This window comes from Heptranchias perlo, chromosome 5 (assembly GCF_035084215.1).
Source record: "Heptranchias perlo isolate sHepPer1 chromosome 5, sHepPer1.hap1, whole genome shotgun sequence".
NCBI classification, from domain to species: Eukaryota; Metazoa; Chordata; class Chondrichthyes; order Hexanchiformes; family Hexanchidae; genus Heptranchias; species Heptranchias perlo.
Window position 1 is genome coordinate 63,746,754 of NC_090329.1, and position 20,764 is coordinate 63,767,517.

The following is a 20,764-nucleotide window of genomic DNA, read 5'->3' on the forward strand; positions in this document are numbered from 1 at the left end:
ATTCCCACTACCCCAGCCAATAAAGGCCCAGTGTATCATTGGTGGCAATATGTCTGGTGAGCCCAAGCACACCAAGCCTCTAGATGTCCTATGTGGGCCCCACCCAAGTTCCAGGCCAGTAATGTGGTCCGGAACCCTGAAGGAAAATCTGAATTTACTTTTTTTATAATTAATTAAATGCAGCCCCTTTACAAAGGGAACGACTGGGGGCCCTTCAAAGTTCTTTCAATGGAGTGGCGGGTGTGAGAAAGAACCAGCACCTCGGTAAGTCACCGCAATTTGTAGCCTGTGGGGGCAGGCGGGTGCTCACCAATGGCATTTAAATTTAGGGGTCTTCTTGACCCTGTGAACTTTGGTGGGATCTTCAGGAGACAATTGGGTGCACCTGTGGAGACAGAAGGGATGGAGGAATAAAGGCATTTAGGTGGGGTCTATCTATCAAATAGGGCAAGCTAGCTTGATTCTAAAAACACTTACTTTCTTGTTAGGCAACAAAATCAATCAGGCTTTTGGACCATTCTCTATAAAATTTAACTACAGTGCCATTCCACAGTAAAATACTTTCGCACTGTGCAGATAATCTGAGAAGGAATCAGTGAATTGTGCCGCATGACCGTGTATATTTCAGCTATAAAGAATTAGCTCAGTACCTTGATCAACCTTGATTTAAATATACATTCAATGAAGGTTAATGGTAAAAGAATATTAAGAATAGGGGGATTTAGTGGCACAGTGAGTTAAAGAACAGCCTTCCACTTGTAGGACTGTTGAGATGTTATTCTCCTTTTTCTGTCAGCTGCAAGGGTCCAAAGTGAAATAGGTTTAGGCTCTCTCAACACTGTTCTAGAGGAACAGCATAAAACTGACAACAAATTAGCAGTAAATTGGCAATCTAACTATGAGGCCCTTTGATGGCTGCTCAATGAAAGGTTCTGGTACTCATAAGAGCAACATTTTAAAAGATGAATGTCAACTAATTCTTCTCAGATTGGGAACTCCAGTACTTTGAAAATACAGATTACCAAAAAAAAGGCACAGGGATGATGAGTTTGAAGCAGATTTACTGTGTTAAAAAAATTCTATTGACAAAGCTGCTTGGATGTTTGGATTGCAAATGTCAACTTATCATATCACTAAATAAAGTATTTACTTTATTGCTGTTAACATATTTCTCCTTTGGCGCCATTCCGTGCTATCAGTACTTTGACTGCTAATGGGTACTATACAAAAGAATTTTTTTTTTCTATTCATTATTTTGTGGAAGAATGTTTCCATAGATCATAGATGAATAAACAAAAAGACTAGCAATGTACATTAATCACAGAGTAAGCATACGTTCGCCCTGCTTTTCTGGGGTCAAAAACTGTTAACACTTTTCCTAACCTCTGGAACTGCATATTTAAAAATAAAATACTCTCTTATTTCATCAACAAAAAATTCCAGTTACTGACAATATACATTCCTGTACAAATATGGATAAAATTCTAAATGAAATTAGGAATTTGGCAGCACAGTTTTTCTAAAAACAGCTGCTACAGAAAATGGTCATTTTAGAAATGAAGCCAATTCTTCTCAGGAGGTACATAGCTTTGCAGCAATTAGATCAAATCGCTAGGATATAAATAGTTCAAGATTGATCCTTCCTGGGCAATGGAATAACATTCTAATCCAAATGCTTTTACAAAGGAAATAGTTAACTTTGTGGTTCTTTCCACTGAAGAAAACTCACCCTTTGAGTACCAGCTTTCAATGATTCTTCTGCTGTCATGTAACATCTGGCACAGGGCTTTCTGTAAAGTTCTTCGTTGTAAAGTGACTGTGTGGGAGATGCTGGAAACATGCATGTCTTAATTTATGGTGTTCTCTTAATAAACTGTTATGCTGGAATGTGCTTATATCCTTTGTTCAGTGCAGAAATGGTGCTGCAGCTCTTAGCAGGTCAACATGATATATACAGCACACTAGTCTCTCATACTTTATGATAGAAGTAACTTTGTTTTCTTCACTTTCTGATAAAACTACCATCTTTAAAGAAAGAAACTGTTAAAACCATTTGTTTTCAAAGTTATAGAAAACAAGTTAAGGTGTATGTAGTTCCTCACTCATTCTGTGCTTTTATCAGAACAAATAAACTTAATTATACTTACCTTTTGAATGGAATCCTGCCCTCCCTGCACATATGTGGTGCAGGATCGAGCAGTGGTTCATGACCTACATTCCACTACTCTGACTAGTATGCAGTGACCCAACACATTGAGGACGTTGGGGGTAACAATTCTTCCATTCGTCATTCCTATCCAAATCATAAACAGATCCTAACACATTCTTGGGTAAATCAGGATTGTCTCAATTTTCACAGCCATTTAGTACAAATATTGCACTCTCCGCAACTATATTAACCATCTGTGTTGGCCAACTGTTCATTCAGCTGGAACTCCACCCATCTTTTGTAACTGGAAGTCTACCTGAGCCCTGTCGAGGAAGCCTGGTTGGCAAATTGGATTGAACTGCATACGAAAGTCTCTGCTCACCTTGGAGATTGGACAGAATTGTTCCAACTGCTTTCCTAGAGGGTTAGATTGTTGGTCATAAACCTGCTGGTGGTTGCCGTGCTTTGGTACTGGTTGGTAAAATTGAATCCTCCCCAAGACATGGAAGAAACTGATCAATTTCTTCCAGGATAAAGGAAAGTACTGAGTTTCTGCTGAGGTTCCGTGTCCCTCCCGTTTGGAGAGGGTGGTCAGGCACTAACGTGCGCGCATATCCAAGGAACGACTTTCCACTTTCATACCCAGCAGAGAAACCTTTACATTGAGAATCCGCCAAAATGGTGTATACTGCTAACTTTTTTCTTCTGCCTCCTGTACGGCTTGAACTACAGCAGGCCTTCTCTATCTGCCTGAGAGGAATGTCTCTGTGTGAGCTGCCTGACTTTTACAGAGAATCACTAAAAGTCTGGAATTTGTTTACCTCAAGCAGCGACTCTCTCCAAACCATGGTGGCAGAAATTTATGCTGAGCCAGTCCTCCGGAACTCCTAGCTATACGTGCTCAGCTTCAGTAGCACATGGGCAAGAGAGAGATGCACCCTTGTTGTGACTGTAACCAGAGTTAGGGATATACTAGTTAGCAGCAGAGCAGGATGGATGTCGCCAGAGATATTAGTTGCCCAGGTGACCTGGCATTATGTCTGTGCCATCCAGCAGTTAAGATCCACACTCAGCCCAGACTCCATTTGGAGCACCGAGGAGCCTCAACAACAAGGAGCAATTCCGTTCGATCGCACCCCGTTAGGACGGAGCTGCTCATCAGTGCAAGGCCTCACACCTTAAGCGTTCTCTCATAGATTCGCTCTGTGCCATTCCATTCTACTCGCAGGGATTTTCTTTATTCTGCCAACTGGCATGGATGAGTGTCCCAGGTGGAAATCCCTTTATTCTGAGATGCTCCCTGGCACCACTGTGGAGTTGGTGTGGGGATTGCTGTACAGCACAGTGCGTGCCAAATTTATATTTGAGCTACTTCTCTGATGTCCTGCCGATGTGCCCATTTTGAAGCCAGGATGACTTTGCTTTCCATATGTACATAGAGTGGCAGAGCTTCCAGCCTCTTTGCCATTCCGTGAAAGGTTTGCACCCTGACTTGCGGCTACATGTTTTGCCAGCGGTCTTTATCTTGTGCATAAAGGGGCAAGCAAATTGGAGGACCTCCTGATCGGTCTGCTCCTGGCCCTGGTGGAAGTCCAGGATGCGTTGGATCACTGGGAAGGGTTGCTCCAACTGCATGCCTCTGTTCTGAGCCCTGGCGTCCACCTGAGTGACCAAGCTGCACGATCATGTGGTGACCAGTGGTTCGCTGAAAGCCTTCTGTAAACAGTAGGCACTATCGGACATTGCCTGCCTTATTGACAATGAAAACCAGATTGTCATTTAACACTACACGCATGCACATCTAGTTTGACAGGGCAGCTTGTTATGTATTAGCGGTGCCCTTCTCCCGGGGAGGGGGCACTTTCATTGTATTTCTCCTGCTGGCATTATATTAACCTACTGTTTTAACCAACTATGTTAACCATCTGTATTGTTCAACTGTATTGACCACACATATTAACCATCTGTTTAATATTTGGACCAGTTAAGTGGCCTGTTAGCTGCTTGAAAACTGTTAAAAGATCATTACTGTGGGTGCATTGTAATTGGAATTTTTTATTCCCATTAGTGAAATCGCATTTTCAAGAAGTTCACACCATCTCATTAGTGGGTTAAAAATATAACCCCTGATGTTTTTATTTCCTTAATATTTTCAAGAAGAATTAGTATCAAATAAAAGATAACCTGCGCTCCAATTGTTATTCTTGCTCGTACAAATACATTGAATCTTGGTAATTAGCAATTTTTTTAAAAAATCAGCCAGCAGTAAAAGGATGTGTTAATTCAATGTGATCATTCTGAGCATTTTTTGTGGTCTTATACTTTTTAGGTCAGTTAGATGTACATGATTCTGAGAGGAAGGAGGAGTTCATCCTCCATAGGTAGATAAAGGACCTGAGTCCTTCCAGAGGAAAGGTCTCCATTTTTTTTTTACTGAAATATTTAGCTTCTATTGGCTACAGTAAAATAACCAAACTGATTATCAGCAGTCCCTCACTCTCAGTGAGATCAACTGTAGACAGCATTTTCTTACTGCTTAAAAGACAATCATGGCACCTTGGTGTTCTTCATATATTTTCTGGTTTCCAAACAGACACCCTTATTCGGAGTAAAATGGATGAATGGAGGGATGAAAGGGTGTTTTTACGAACCCGCACTCACAGTGGAGAGCCTTTCCCACCGGGAGCTTATATCGGAAATTTGTATCCATTAATTTTAATGGTCAGAAAATCATACCTGGATTTCCAATATGGTGAAGGTCTGCACTAGGAGTGCAGACTCATAAAGTTACCCCTAGAGATTCTTTATGTAAACCAATTGCAGGCATATCTAAACTAGCAACAGCCAGCCAGATCATTTTTATAATAAAGGTTATTTTTACATTTTCAAATTTTTGAAACTATTCAAGAATGTTCTTGGCCATTCTTATTTTGAATATAATGGATCCTTGTAATGACAGTAGCTCTTAAAGCAGCCACTTTCGTTCAGTCCTGAAGCATACTGCTTAATGCAGGTATTACTTATATTAAAGCACTCCCATAGCATTATTCCCTAAAAGTCAGAAATTCTTTTACTGACAGTCTAACAATATCTAATCTTACAAAAATAAAAATCCCTCTGTTTACTATTTTTCATGAATTTGTTAATGTATTTGTAATTCCTCAGTTTGCAATTTTAACTAAGCTATTAACCTATATTTTTAAAAGGGTTAATGTCTTTGTTAAAAATAGCAAATAGAGAAACAAATGCCTTAACCAAATCATTCAACATAATGCAGAGAGGAATTTCTCTTCGCAACCAGTAGTCTTTTATTAATGGATTCATTCAAAAGACCAGTTGAAACAGTTGTGGGAAACAATTTTTCCTGGGAAATGAAAAAAGGACAAGGTCATTCGATAAACAACTTGTTCTTGAACTGTATATATGAAAAACTTAATGGGGCAGATTTGCTTCTTAGTACGTTGGGCACGTTGGATTGCCTGGCGAAGTACATTAAAGAAAACTGGGCAAACTCTGTTACTGTTGGGCAATTATCCCCACCCGATTCTTCTCTGCGCACTGGACCCTGGCGACCCGATGTGCCCAAGTTGATAAACAGCAAAGTCTGCCCCAATATGAATATACAATCAACAATTCTGTTATTATTATATAATAATTAAATAGTTATAGGTAGTTCTCCCAATGGATAGTGGATATCGCAGGCCACAGATTTTATTCAAAAGTCGTCTCTTAATTAACTGATCTCAGCCAGGACAATACAGCTGGCTTCAGTGCTGCAGGACTGAAGGGGGTAGGAATCAGCCCGGTAGGTCGCTGTTCATGATTGTTAACCACTGAGCTCTGTTAGAAAGTGCACCTGTGTGGACATTGCATGAAAACAGGATGAAACTCAATTGTAATGCCCTCCATAGTCAATCAGCATGCTGATACTTACTTAATTCAAATATAAACCATTGAAACCAATTTCTAAGTGAATCTCACAACTATATCTGGAACAGATTATCTCTTTTAAAATCAATTTTAGTTTTGATTTTTTTTTTGTAGAAGAGAATTCTGCCATTTTGAAAGAAGTCCATCCCCATCCCATCCCAAATTTTGCCTGGCTCAAATTTGTGTTCTCCATTCCAGCAGTTTGATCCTACTCTTGTTCAGCATTTAGGTTTTGGATTAAAACCACATGAAATTCAGGTCATCCTAGTCCAAATTAAAGAAAAAAAAGATTGAGGATACTGCCATAGACTTCTAGACTAATGCATAAAATAAATTTGATAACAGACATGACCTGAGTGTTTAAAATGATAGGAAACATCATAAATAATGTCAATGTAAGCACCTTAGATCTAGAACTAAAAGATGCTCTGAAAAATAGCAAGCTTCAAGCAAGACTTGAGATGAAAATAAAACTTTTATGTGTATGTTGATAGATTTCTAGCACAAGCTCCTTTGAAAATGACCTGGATAAATATCTGTTTAAGATTGAGTTTGAAGGCTAAGGGTAAAGGACAAACATAGATAATTAAATACTCTATGGTCCCTGTGCTGCTGGTTTCACTGTGTGCTATTTGTGAAATATAACTGGTCAGACTTGAGTAGCCTAAGTTGTAATTCTGGACTACTATCCTAAAGATTCACTTGATTTCACAGAGCTTTGTCTTTCTGGAAGTTTTCACTGTGATTTGTCACCTCCTTCAGGAGATTTCATAGGTTGAATAGATTCCAATAATAAGGCAAGTTGCAAACAGTCTGTTGAGTGAGCGGGCTTGATTGGCTGAATGCCTTTTCTTTTTCCATACTTTTAGGTTGTTCGTTCTCTGAACTCAGATTCATTCTCCAACTGAGAAAATCAGCGAGTTAACCTGCTCCACTTCACTGCCAGGAAATTGGACACAAACCCCAGCTACAAACCTTTTGAGTAATAAAACATATAACCCTCCCATGCGACTGCTGCGAAAGGTTAATGCATCCGCTTCCTACTAAACTGTTCGGGAAAATAGATAGATCCAACAACATAAAAATAAAGCCTCTCAAATTCCAGGGTTTCCGCCCTAGCAACAGAGGTGGAGTGTAGTGGGCTCTCAGCCGCTCATACCAGTGATGTTGACCCTGTCCAAAAATGCGGAGGGGGGGGGGTTATTTAAATGGTTGGGGTGGGCGGCCCAAACCTGTATGGACACATTGGAAGTGCTGTGAAAATTGGAGCAGCGGTCTGCCGCTCTGATGAAAGGAGCAAAAGGCCCTTGAAGGGCCAAAGATATAAGGTTATTTAAATGTTTTAAATGTTTTTTCTCACCACAGGGATGAAATGGGCTTTCTGGGGCTGATTATCTTTCTTGCGGGAAGTCTTTACCAGGCCCACACTCCAGCTCTCAAGAGATGTTAAGTTCCATTGGGCCTAAGGAGAGTGCAATGGGTGGAATTGCCAGCATAGCCCAGGAACTCCTCCAGACATGCCTCCAAGTACAGTCTCTGTCCTTGGAGGGAGAAGCAGAAAAACTTCCTGGGCTGGATTTTACACAGCACAGAAGGTGGCGGATCCAGGGTCCCAAATTCCGGCCCCCAATGTGGCCGATCTGTCCTCCTTCTGCCATCCCACCCACTAGAAATGCAGATCCATATTTTTTGCTTTAAAAGTACTTACCTGAGTCACTCCTTTCCAACTTTCATCCAAAATACTAGCCCTTTAAAAACAGTGATGTGATATTTTTGTAATGACTTAAAAAGTGGAATCGCATATGACTGAAATCTGAAAATTATCTTGATGTGCACACATGCTACCATTTTCTTAAAAGTATCATTATATCTGAAAGGATGAATTCTTAAATTGTTCATCCTACTCATACACATATATTATTGTCTTTTTTCTAAGAGATATAATTCAAGTTACATTTTCTGTTTACACTGGGTTTAACTCTATAGTATATCTGAATTGGCAATTTTTCCAATGAACCTTTTGAACTATGTTGGCAATCAATTTCCTGTTTGACTCCAAGCTGTTGTCCCATGGGTACAATCAGTAGAACCAGAAGCTTTGATGGACATATCAATAATACACATTACTTATTTATGCTATCAGTTATAATGTTCCTTTACTATTGGTTTGTGGCAGGATGGAGCTGTAAGGGAGATTAAGTGTAAGCTTGTTAACTGGCTGTAATTTTGAATTGAAGAGGGGATTGACTCCAAGGAACGTATTTGCCTAAATTGGAGCTAATTCAACAATCTTATATGCGCTTCTTGGAGCTAATCAAAACTTCAATTAAAGTCAAAATTGTCCCTATGGCTTTACTGTACCCAACCTTGATATTGTACGGCACTGTGATCAGCAGAATGTCAATGAACTCTAATGCCTGTTGCAGAATTTGAACACCTTGGATGAAGAGTCTAAAATTCCTTGTACTTTTTCCCCATTTTTATATACTTTGGATTAACTGAGGGTGGCGGGGGTCTGGAACTCACTGCCTGAGAGTGTGGTAGAGGCAGAAACCCTCAACTCATTTAAAAAAATACCTGGATGTGCATCTGAAGAGCCGTGACCTGCAGGGCTACGGACCAAATGCGGGAAAGTGGGATTAGGCTGGGTGGCTTGTTTCTCAGCCGGCGCGGACACGATGGGCGAATGGCCTCCTTCTGTGCTGTAAATTTTCTATGATTCTATGATTTCTATGATTCTAATTGCAATTGGAATCACCAATAATGTTCCGTTATGCACCCAACAGGTTTGCAAAGTAAACTGAAAAAGCTATCACTTCACTAGATGGAAAGCACTATCCAGTTGCCCATCATAGAACTGACAAACTTCATTAACCATTAACTCCAACCTAAAACAAAACTACAGGGTTGTTATAACCCTAATTATTGAACAGCATTGAGATAAATACAGATTTTAGATTGAGAGATCCCAAAATTCAGCTCCTCTAAATTTAATTTTAAAAGTGCTGGTAGTGAGAGCGGGAGAGCCATTATAAAATGATCACAGGCTAGCCTGGATGCCACAGACAGACTAACAGGTGCTCAAATGCATAGAAATTGGAACTTGTTGCACCCGTTTTATGGACATAAAATGGCCGCAACGAGGCCCGATTTTGGGGATCAACGTCCTGCACCCCAAGGATGCCTGAAATTGGGCTGGAATGAGCGGGGCAGGCATTGAGCTTCCCTCCAGCTTGTCCTGTCCCCCTCCTCCCATCATTTACCTGAGGGCGCTGCTGGTGAGGCAAGAGGCCTAAAATTAGTTGCTGCAGAAAGGCAAGCTGCCTGTCAAGGTGCAACAGTTGCTGGCAGCTCGCCGACATTATTTAGATGAGGCCCGAGGCCCAATATCAGACCAGCCTCAAGCCTCCTGGTTTGGGCACGCGCTAATTGCGCAATGCTGGTTCTGGGCCTGTAAATGGGCCCAGATGAATTTCTACCCCATATAGGTTTGAAAGTACACTTGTAATGAACCACCAAAGATCTGACACATTTCCCTACCCCACCCCTTACTAGACTGCTCAAATCAATAGCTAAAATATTTGGAAACCATCACAAAGTACGGTAATAAATAATTCACTCAACCAAGACAATAGTCAGGCAGCAGCATGGGGATGTCATAATTTAGTGTTAACATCACTGTGTTAACTTCTATACGTGCCGAACAGTATGTTGCAGATGGCTGCATTTTAACACTGTCCCTCTTAGGAAAAGCTTTTTAGTCAGAATCTCACTAAGTTATGTTGGATATTATTTGTTGGTCCCTAAGTTTGTGCTGCATTTCAATTTTCTCCATTAAGAGCAGTGCAGAATTTCTGCTATGAAAGGACATAAAGACAGTCGTTAATATGGTGCCTACAGCGCCAATAACAGGATCCTAATAATATTTTTTTAAAGCACAAAGACCACAGATCCATGTTGTTAATAATGACAGTCAAGCTGTTGTGTTACATTGACAATCTCACATATGTAGATCTATAATAAATTTGCTATGTCCACCATACACTCCTTATTTGAGCATCACCATTCTAATCTGTGACATATAATCACACCTGCAGCTGCTTATGAAGCACCACTAGATGGCGCTTCATAAGCTCCAGACGTTGCAGATCCCCATGTTTACACCTACGACGTCACTGGTGGAAATGTCCCGAATTTCCAACGGGAAAACCATGGGAGAGCCATTAGTATGTCGAATAAAACAAAAAGCACTAACTTACTAACCCCTCAAGTGTGGCTTTGGTACTATGGGTCTAAGTTTAATTTTTTTTAAAGATATTGGGTTCCAAAGACTGGGAGGGGAGAAGTTGTGCGGAATGGCCCTTTAGTGTTTTTGTGGCATACAGTCATTCTTTCCCAGCATTGTGTTGAGATTCTAGCAGCATTGGCATGAACGCACATTGTAAACACACTTAAGTGAACCATTAGTATTCATTCAACAGCACCAACCTGTGCATCATTTCTACAAAACAACATTGCTTTGTTCGCGACACGGTGCTGTTGTCCATTGTGTTGCTGTTTGTGCTGGCACAAAATGGATGTATAAAATTCTTCCAATTTAGCAACTGCTATTGTTTGTTTTAATCTATTGTTTTTCACTACAAAGAAAATTCATTTTGAAACAATGCTAAAATAACCTCTCAGAAACCAAAACACAAAAAAGTATGCAAGTGTGCATCTTTGTCAAATACACTTGTGAGGGTTGCTGCAACATTTCTATCTTAGGTATGATCTAGGGGTATTAAAATGTTCAGATACTCAGGAATTTTGTACGGATCTAACTGGTGCAGCGATGCATTGCTACTGGCATTCTGTGAATTGTGAGGAGAAGGAGGAGAAAAACCTCTGGTACTACAATTCAATTTGTTCTGCAGGTCCTAGTACAGGATGTTCAAACACCAACACCACCCACCCCCTGCCCCCAAAATTTCTATCATTGTTTTTATTGGACCACTCCTTTCAAAAGAACGAGCCTTAGACCACTTGATGGAGAACAGAAGCAATGAATGTTCTTCCAGAGCTAGTTATCTCTGCAATTCGACCAATGAAAAACGATTATTTGGGCTTGCACTTCTCAATGCTCACCGGGATATTGCAGTGAATTGTAGAGGAGTTATTGATAGACCAGCAACACTTAACCAGCGCTTCGATTTCATGTTTTAGAGTTTTTGTCAAACAAGACTGTGTCATTTGCTCTATTTGTATTGTTAGATTAATGGAAGTCATAATGTCTCTATTTGAACCTTATTGTGAAATTCCGATTTGAAAAATAGCCCTTTTGAAGTAGTTTTGATTGGTGTGGCAAGCTCGTATCCAAACACCCTCCGAATAAAACCCTGCCTATGCCACTGGTTCTGCCTAACAAAGAACAGGAACGAGGGTTTTGAAATTTTCCATCCTTACAATAACTGTTTGAAACAGTTAAAACTCCATATTTTCCACTACTGTACTAAAGAGAAAGCATTGTTTCCCCGGAGACAAATGCTGATCTGTACTGGTCCCTAGGTTAGTAATTTTGTCCTGCTATATTTTCATGTGCAAGGAAGCACACAGAAAAGATGGAGTTGCAAAAAAATAAGGTGAGGAGACACCATGCACATAGAGATGTCAATGAAAATTTCCTCAACCTACATTCACACAGTTCTAAATTTATCTGCATATGTAGTGATTATTATTTGTCCATTCTCACATTTAAAACATTTTGTTCTCCTGACCCCTCCCCAGCCCCACAAAAAGAAAATAATTTCCTGTCCCTGAATCCAGCAGGGAAGTATTGGTTTTTAAACTTTGGAATGGGAATCTCAAGTCCAATTCTCAAGTGGGCAACATCTGAAATACACACTACAGTGCATGTGAACTAAGGTCTTTAATGTGCACATAAATATTCATTTTCTTTACTATTACAGGGAAAATTGCAATGGTATGAAAAGCCACAATGTTGGTCTGATTTGCACAGAATTTAGGAACATTGGAACAGTAGTAGGCCATTTAGCCCCTCAAGTCTGTTCCACCATTCACTGAGATCATGGCTGATCTGTGACCTAACTCCATATACATGACTTAGCCCCCTTTGGTTAATAAAAAATCTATCAATCTCATATTTAAAATTAACAACTGAACTAGCATCAATTGCTATTTGCGGAAGAGAGTTCCAAACTTCTACCACCCTTTGAGTGTAGAAGTGTTTCCTAACTTCACTCCTGAAAGTCCTGGCTCTAATTTTTAGGCTATGTCCCCTATTCCTAGACTCCCCAACCAGCGGAAATAGTTTCTCTCTATCTACACTATCAGTTCCCCTTAACATCTTGAAAACTTCGATAAAATCACTCCTTAATCTTCTAAATTCCAGCGAATACAATCCTAGTTTGTAATCTCTCCTCGTAATTTAACCCTTTGAGTCCAGGTATCATTCTAGTAAATCTATGCTGCACTCACTCCAAGGCCAATCTATCCTTCCTAAGGTGCGGTGCCCAAAACTGAACACAGTACTGCAGTTGTGGTCTAACCAGGACTTTGTATAGCTGTAGCATAACTTCTACCCCCTTGTATTCTAGTCCTCTCGATAAAAAGGCCAGCATTTCATCAGTCTTTTTGATTATTTTCTATACCTATCCACGACATTTCAATAGTCTATGTACATGGACCCCTAAGTCTCTTTGGACCTCCACTGTTTTGAGCTTTTCACCATTTAGAAAGTCTGATCTATCCTTTTTAGGTCCAAAGTGGATGACTTCACACTTGTCTACACTGAAATCCATTTGTCACAGTTTTGCCCATTCACTCAATCTATTAATATCTCTCTGTAACTTTATGCTTCCATCTACCCTGCTTATAATGCTGCCTATCTTTGTGTCATCAGCAAACTTGGATATGTGGCTCTCTATCCCATCATCTAAATAGTTAATAAATACAGTGAATAGTTGAGGCCCCAACACAGATCCCTGTGGGACATTACTAGTCACATCCTGCCAATTTGAGTACCTGCCCATTATCCCTACACTCTGTCTCCTGCTGCTCAGCCAATTTCCTAACCAGGTCAATAATTTGCCCTCAATTCGACTTTAGCTAACAGTCTCTTATGAGGAACTTTATCGAATGCTTTCTGGAAGTCCGTATAAACAACATCCATAGACATTCCCCTGTCCACTATTTTAGTCACCTCTTCAAAAAATTCAATCAGGTTCATCAGGCATGACCCACCCTTTACAAGTCCATGCTAGCTCTCTCTTGTCAGCTGAAAATTTTCAAGGTGTTCAGTCACTCTATCTTTAATTATAGACTCTAATAATTTCCAGACAACAGATGTTAGGCTAACTGGTCTATAATTCCCTGATTTCCCTCTCTCACCTTTCTTAAATAGCGGAGTGACGTGTAATTTTCCAATCTAAAGGAATGGTTCCTGAATCGAGAGAACTTTGAAAGATTATAGTTAGGGCTTCTGCAATGTTCTCACCTACTTCCTTTAAAACCCTGGGATGGAAACCATCTGGTCCTGGGGATTTGTCACTCTCTAGTGACATTATTTTCTTCATTACTGTTAATTTGCTTACATTAATTATGGGGTTTCTAGTACTTGGGGCCACAGTCTAAAAATTAGAGCCAGACCTTTCAAGAGTGAGATTAGAAAACACTTCTACACAAAAAGGGTGGTAGAAGTTTGGAACTCTCTTCCGCAAATGGCAATTGATACTAGCTCAATTGCTAAATTTAAATGTGAGATTGATAGCTTTTTGCCAACCAAAGATATTAAGGGATATGGACCAAAGGCAAGTATATGGAGTTAGATCACAGATCAGCCATCATCTTATCAAATGGTGGAGCAGGCACGAGGGGCTGAATGACCTACTCCTGTTCCTATGGTGAGTCCCCGTCCCTGATTCAAAATTTAATACCTAGTTTTGTTTTTTCTGACCTCCAAAGTATGGGACCCTAATGGAGTCACTGTTAGCTGATCAACAGAAGTGCCACTGCTCATTCAAACATATACAGCTTTGGATAGTTCCAACATCACAAAGAAAGAAAGTGTGAATCTACCCCGGGTCATTTTTGGACACATGAACAAAAATAATCACAAAAATTCGGTACAAACTATTTTGATATACAGATTTGACATTCACTCTTTCTACAAAGCAGTGGAAAATAGATATGTTAAAACTACGCCTGAATAGGTGCTGAAATACTCTTTGTAATCATTTATTACGGAGGCAAGCAGACTATCTTACATTGTTCCAACAATTTTTGACCCTGAGCTGAGCTTCCGACCCCATATCCTCTCCATCACCAAGACCGCCTACTTCCACCTCTGTAACATCACCCGTCTCCGCCCCTGCCACAACTCATCTGCTACTGAAACCCTCATCCATGCCTTTGTTACCTCTAGACTCAACTTTTCCAAAGCAATCCTAGCTGGCCTCCCACCTTGCGCCCTCTGTAAACTTGAGCTCATCCAGAACACTGCTGCCCAAATCCTAACTCGCACCAAGTCCTGTTCACCCATCACCCCTGTGCTCGCAGACCTACATTGGCTCCCGGTCCGGCAATGCCTCGATTTTAAAATTCTCATCCCTGTTTTCAAATCCCTCCATGGCCTCGCCCCTCCCTACCTCTGCAACCTCCTCCAGCCCGACAACTCTCCTAGATCTCTGCACTCCTCCAATTCTGACGTCTTGTGCATCCCCAATTTTCATCGCTCCACCATTGGCAGCTGTACCTTCTGCTGCCAAGGCCCTAAGCTCAGGAATTCCCTTCCTACCTCTAGAGAGTAGAGCTTCTCTACCTCTCTCTTCTCCTTTAAGATGCTCCATAAAACGCACCTATTTTGGTCACCTGTCCTAATATTTCCTTATGTGGCTCGGTGTCAAATTTTGTTTGATAATGCTCCTGTGAAGTGCCTTGGGATGTTTCACTACATTAAAGGCCTTATGTAAATGCAAGTTGTTGTTGTTTTGGGATAATTAGAAGAGCTTGATAACATTTTTTAAAACAAAAAACAACTTTCTTTAAAAAAAATACAAAATAAAGTGATAAATAAAATAAAGATACCACATCAGCTAGGTATCATAACCCAGGAGGCTATTTGCTGCCATTGAGGAATGGAAAATTATAAAACCATATTCTTTGTGCCTGCTTTCTTCCACAACTACATACACTGGAATCCAAAGATGTACTAAAACAGGCCTAAAATTATAAACCTGACAGAAAATATACTTAACCTCTGGCAGAGAGAAAGTTAGGGCCTTGATTCCCCATAATCTTTTAAAATGATGCTTTGTAAAATGTTAACAATAAATTTTATAAGGACATAAAAGTGTAACCATACAAAACAAAGATGAAATGAAGATTGTTCTCTGGAAACTGTTTTGAAATAGTTTTTATGTCTTATAAATAACACTTGGGTACACACACATTGCCATGGGTTAATAAGCAGATAGAACCCAAAGAGGAGCAATGAAACTGAGTGAGTTATATTCCCTAATGTGACAAGTGGGTTTATTTTCCATAAATTTGATGCTCCTTGCCTTCAAGAATGTATTGCTTTATAGCCTGGATCCAGAACAGTTTTTGCAGTAGGAATAATTTGAGCAAAAAAGAAGATTTAAAAGAAAGACTTGCATTTATATAGCACCTTTCATGACCTCAGGACGTCCCAAAGCGCTTTACAGCCAATGAAGTACTTAGGCGTCCCTTTAGGCAGAACTAGGGTCTCAGGTTGGGTATTCCAATGTTGATGCTTGGTGACTTTTAAACTCAGTGTGCTAAACACCATCAGTTGCTGTAGAATGGATTTTTTTTTACTATAAGCTGGTTGAGCCCATATTGACCCAACAATGTGTCTCAATCCTTATTTCAGAACAGTATTCCCTACTGCACCAATGTGAAATTGCCATTTCTCACAACCGCCATTATCATGGTCTGTCTGGATGAAATTAATAAATCATTGACAGTTTTGTGCTTTGGACACATGTTCACCAAGAACTCATTTTACATAGGACATCTTTCAAAGAGAGGACCCAGTCCCATGATGAAAGGGCAGTGCCATAACTCTGAAACCCAGTGTGCCCTAATATTGGGCTCAATTTTAAAACCGAGCCAGGAAGCAGGCGGGGGAGTCAAATTGAGATCAGGAAACCCATTAGTACGAGTTTCCCGGACGTCCTTACGATTTTGACGTAAGGGCGTCTTTTATTTTTTTTATTGTCGGTTTCCCGTCCGACTGACCGGCCTGATTGACAGGCTGGGCTCAGTCAGACAGGAGACCAGTCAGGGAGAGGACGTCTTCAGTTAAGTCTGCAGGTAAGACTTTGTTTGTATGGATGGTGGGTGGGGGGGGGAGGCGGCATAGGGGAGCATGGGAGGGCATAGGTCGGCATAGGGATCTGTAGTCATGGGGGATGAGATCAGGGTCAGTCAAGGGGAGGGGTGTCGGGATCGGGGGTCATCGCGGGGGTCCGCAATCATTGAGGGGGATGATCAGGGTTCAGGAGTTGGAGGATCGGAGGGAGGGAGGATTGGGGGTCAGAGGATCGGTCTGGGGGGGACGATCGGGGTTGGGGATCGGAGGATCGGAGTGGGGGGATTGGGTCGGGTCAGGGGTTGGAGGATCGGAGTGGGGAGGTCGGGTCGGGTCGGGGGTTGGTGGATCGGAATGGGGGGAGGATTGTGGGTTGGAGGATCGGACTGGGGGGGGAGGATCAGGGTCGGGGGCGAGGATTGGGGGGGGGGGGGGGAGGATTGGGGTCGGGGGCTCGATATTGGGGGTTGGGTGTCCGCCATCATTGGGGATCGGTGTAGGTAGGCTTTTTGGGCCTGGAGGAAGCACTCCTGCTCCTCTGGGCCCACAAGCTGTGCCTTTCTAGGCACCTACCTGTTAGTCTCGGGCCTTCTCGCCTCCTTTCACAAGGCATAAAACAGAAGGCCCGGAGCCTTCTTGAAAGGTTTTAAGGCCCGATTTGCCACCTGGCAGTGGGTTGGTCGCCCGCCCCGGTGAAAACCAGAAACAGATGGGTTGGAGCGGGTTTGAAATGGTGGCAATTTTCAATGCCCGCCCCCCCCCCCAATCCCCCAACCCACCTGTTTTTCAATGTTAAAATTGAGCCCATTGAAGGCCCTGATGGCCTATACACATTGTATACATTCTAACAAAGAACATTAAATGAATTGATAGTGAATCATCATAATTATAGATGATATATCTTTGTTTGATTGCTATCCAGTGTCTGTTTTATTTTAACTCAATAAACACCAAAATCTCTATTAGATTTGTTTTAACACTCAGTGGTTTATACAGAACACAGTGCAATAGAAGTTGTATTTTTATTGTATTTTTATAAATTTATAAATTTTATCAATTGTATTTTTATAAACCGTGCAAAGCTGTTCCTGCATTTACAGTGTTAAAACATACACAAGGGGGGGAATTTAAACCCCCAAGAATAGGTGGGTTGGGGGTTGGGGGTTGGGGGGCGGGTGGGAAGTTAAAATAATAGAAATTTGCAGCGCGGCTCCAACGGCCCACTTCTGGGTTTGATGGAGTCGGGTTGGAGGTGGGTCGGGGGAGGTGGGTCGGGGGCTGTGTGCCTCCATTTTACCAAAGTTTATATTTTTAACCCGTGGAGGCCGGTTTCCTGGGCTGTGGGATTCCCATGAGGTAAGTGCATTTAAATCACTGCTTGTGGGCCAGGAGCAGCAGCGCTTCCCCCAGGCCTCCCAAGCTAACCTCTTTACAGACCCCGCGATGTCCGACTCTCCCCACCCTACCCCGCCCCTCGATCTCCGATTCCTCCCACCCCCCGCGATCTCCGATTCCCCCCACCCCCCGCGATCTCCGACTCCCCCCACCCCCCGCGATCTCCGACTCCCCCCACCCCCCGCGATCTCCGACTCCCCCAACCCCCCCCGCGATCTCCGACTCCCCCCACCCCCCGCGATCTCCGATTCCCCCCACCCACCGCGATCTCCGACTCCCCCCACCCCCCCGCGATCTCCGACTCCCCCCAACCCCCGCGATCTCCGACTCCCCCCAACCCCCGCGATCTCCGACTCCCCCCAACCCCCGCGATCTCCGACTCCCCCCACCTCCCCGCGATCTCCGACTCCCCCCACCCCCCGCGATCTCCGACTCCCCCCACCCCCCGCGATCTCCGACTCCCCCCAACCCCCCGCGATCTCCGACTCCCCCCAACCCCCGCGATCTCCGACTCCCCCCAACCCCCGCGATCTCCGACTCCCCCCAACCCCCGCGATCTCCGACTCCCCCCACCTCCCCGCGATCTCCGACTCCCCCCACCCCCCGCGATCTCCAACTCCCCCCACCCCCCGCGATCTCCGACTCCCCCCAACCCCCCGCGATCTCCGACTCCCCCCAACCCCCGCGATCTCCGACTCCCCCCACTCCCCCGCGATCTCCGACTCCCCCCAACCCCCGCGATCTCCGACTCCCCCCAACCCCCGCGATCTCCGACTCCCCCCACCTCCCCGCGATCTCCGACTCCCCGACCCCCCCGCGATCTCTGACTCCCCCCACCTCCCCGCGATCTCCGACTCCCCCCAACTCCCCACGATCTCCGACTCCCCCCAACCCCCGCGATCTCCGACTCCCCCCAACTCCCCACGATCTCCGACTCCCCCCAACCCCCGCGATCTCCGACTCCCCGACCCCCCTGCGATCTCTGACTCCCCCCACCTCCCCGCGATCTCCGACTCCCCCCACCTCCCCGCGATCTCTGACTCCCCGACCACCCTGCGATCTCTGACTCCCCCCACCTCCCTGCGATCTCCGACTCCCCGACCCCCCCCGCTATCTCTGACTCCCCCCACAATCTCTGACACCCCCCACCCCCCCGCGATCTCCGACTCCCCCCAAACCCCGCGATCTCCGACTCCCCCCAACCCCCGCGATCTCCGACTCCCCCCAACCCCCGCGATCTCCGACTCCCCGACCCCCCTGCGATCTCTGACTCCCCCCACCTCCCCGCGATCTCTGACTCCCCCCAACCCCTGCGATCTCTGACTCCCCCCACCTCCCCGCGATCTCCGACTCCCCGACTCCCCCGCTATCTCTGACTCCCCCCACAATCTCTGACTCCCCCCAACCCCCCACGATCTCCGACTCACCCCAAACCCTGCGATCTCCGACTCCCCCCACCTCCCCGCGATCTCCGACTCCACCCAACCCCCGCGATCTCCACTCCCCGACCCCCCTGCGATCTCTGACTCCCCCCACCTCCCCGCGATCTCCACTCCCCGACCCCCCTGCGATCTCTGACTCCCCCCACCTCCCCACGATCTCCGACTACCCCCAACCCCCGCGATCTCCGACTCCCCCCAACCCCCGCGATCTCCGACTCCCCGACCCCCCTGCGATCTCTGACTCCCCCCACCTCCCCGCGATCTCTGACTCCCCCCACCTCCCCGCGATGTCCGACTCCCCCCACCCCCCGCGATCTCCGACTCCCCTCACCCCCCGCGATCTCCGACTCCCCCCAGCCCCCGCGATCTCCGACTCCCCGACCCCCCTGCGATCTCTGACTCCTCCCACCTCCCCGCGATCTCTGACTCCCCCCACCTCCCCGCGATCTCTGACTCCCCCCACCTCCCCGCGATTTCTGAGTCCCCTCAACCCCCGCGATGTCCGACTCCCCCCACCCCCCGCGATGTCCGACTCCCCCCACCCCCCGCGATCTCTGACTCCCCTCACCCCCCGCGATCTCCGACTCCCCCATGATCGGCCCCCAACCCCCCCAAACTCTGAGTTACCTTCCATCTGCTCCCCAGCTGCTATCCCGCCTGACAGGCAGCCAGCGTGTCAATGATGCTGGCTGTCGGACGGGAAACCTTTTGAAAAATTTTAAAACAGGTCCTACCGTTAAATGCAGTCGGACCTGTGGGAAACCTTTAATTCAGTGTTTCCCATCCGCATCCCCCCCGCCCCCCCAAACCCCGCTCTCTTCCCAGTTCCAAGTTAGTATTGGGCCCAAGGGCCCTGTAATGTTAGGTAAGAGAGTACAAAGGCCCGCGTTATGTCAAATACCACTTCAGTCCTGCAGCTAATTTTTTTTTTAAGGTGCTGTTAACTGCTCTTCACTTGTGCAGCAAAATTACAGCCAGTATTTCCAAACAACATTAGGTCATACTTAAGTTGTCACAATCATGAAAATGCACACATACTTACATTTTATTGCCATTAATATTTTTTGTTCTTTTCGTTTCCAACTGGTCCAAATTCCTCTTCAACTTCTTTACTATGCTATTGATGCAGTCTAACCAGCCTCCTTACTTTTATTCTTCATCTAACCAAATCCATTACCAAGTAAGTTCAGAGGAACAGCTACAGAGAGACAGTTTTGACAAAACCAGGAGTTAAAGAATTTGGATATTTTAAGTCATTGAGAAAAACTGGGATATCCAACTTTAGTTGCATTAGGAAATAAGCTAACTCACACAATCGGGATCATATAGGCAGTTGTCAAGAGAATAAAGAGTGTAATAAGAAGGGTTAATCTACTACCAAAGGATCCAATCATAATTTATTGTTTTGCAAAATTCATTTGCCTCCAGGAAAGTGGAAGGCAAATTTTAAACATACTGTACAATCAATTACTGTTACAGACAAAACAACCCCTCATTACTCCTGCACTGTTTAAAGCA

General features: G+C 44.2%; 1 protein-coding gene across 3 annotated transcripts in view; it reads right to left on the reverse strand.

The window, feature by feature from the left end:
* LOC137321809 (calcipressin-2-like) overlaps nt 1-20,764 on the reverse strand; it is a 315,720-nt gene that overhangs the window by 98,972 nt on the left and 195,984 nt on the right. The window lies entirely within an intron of this gene.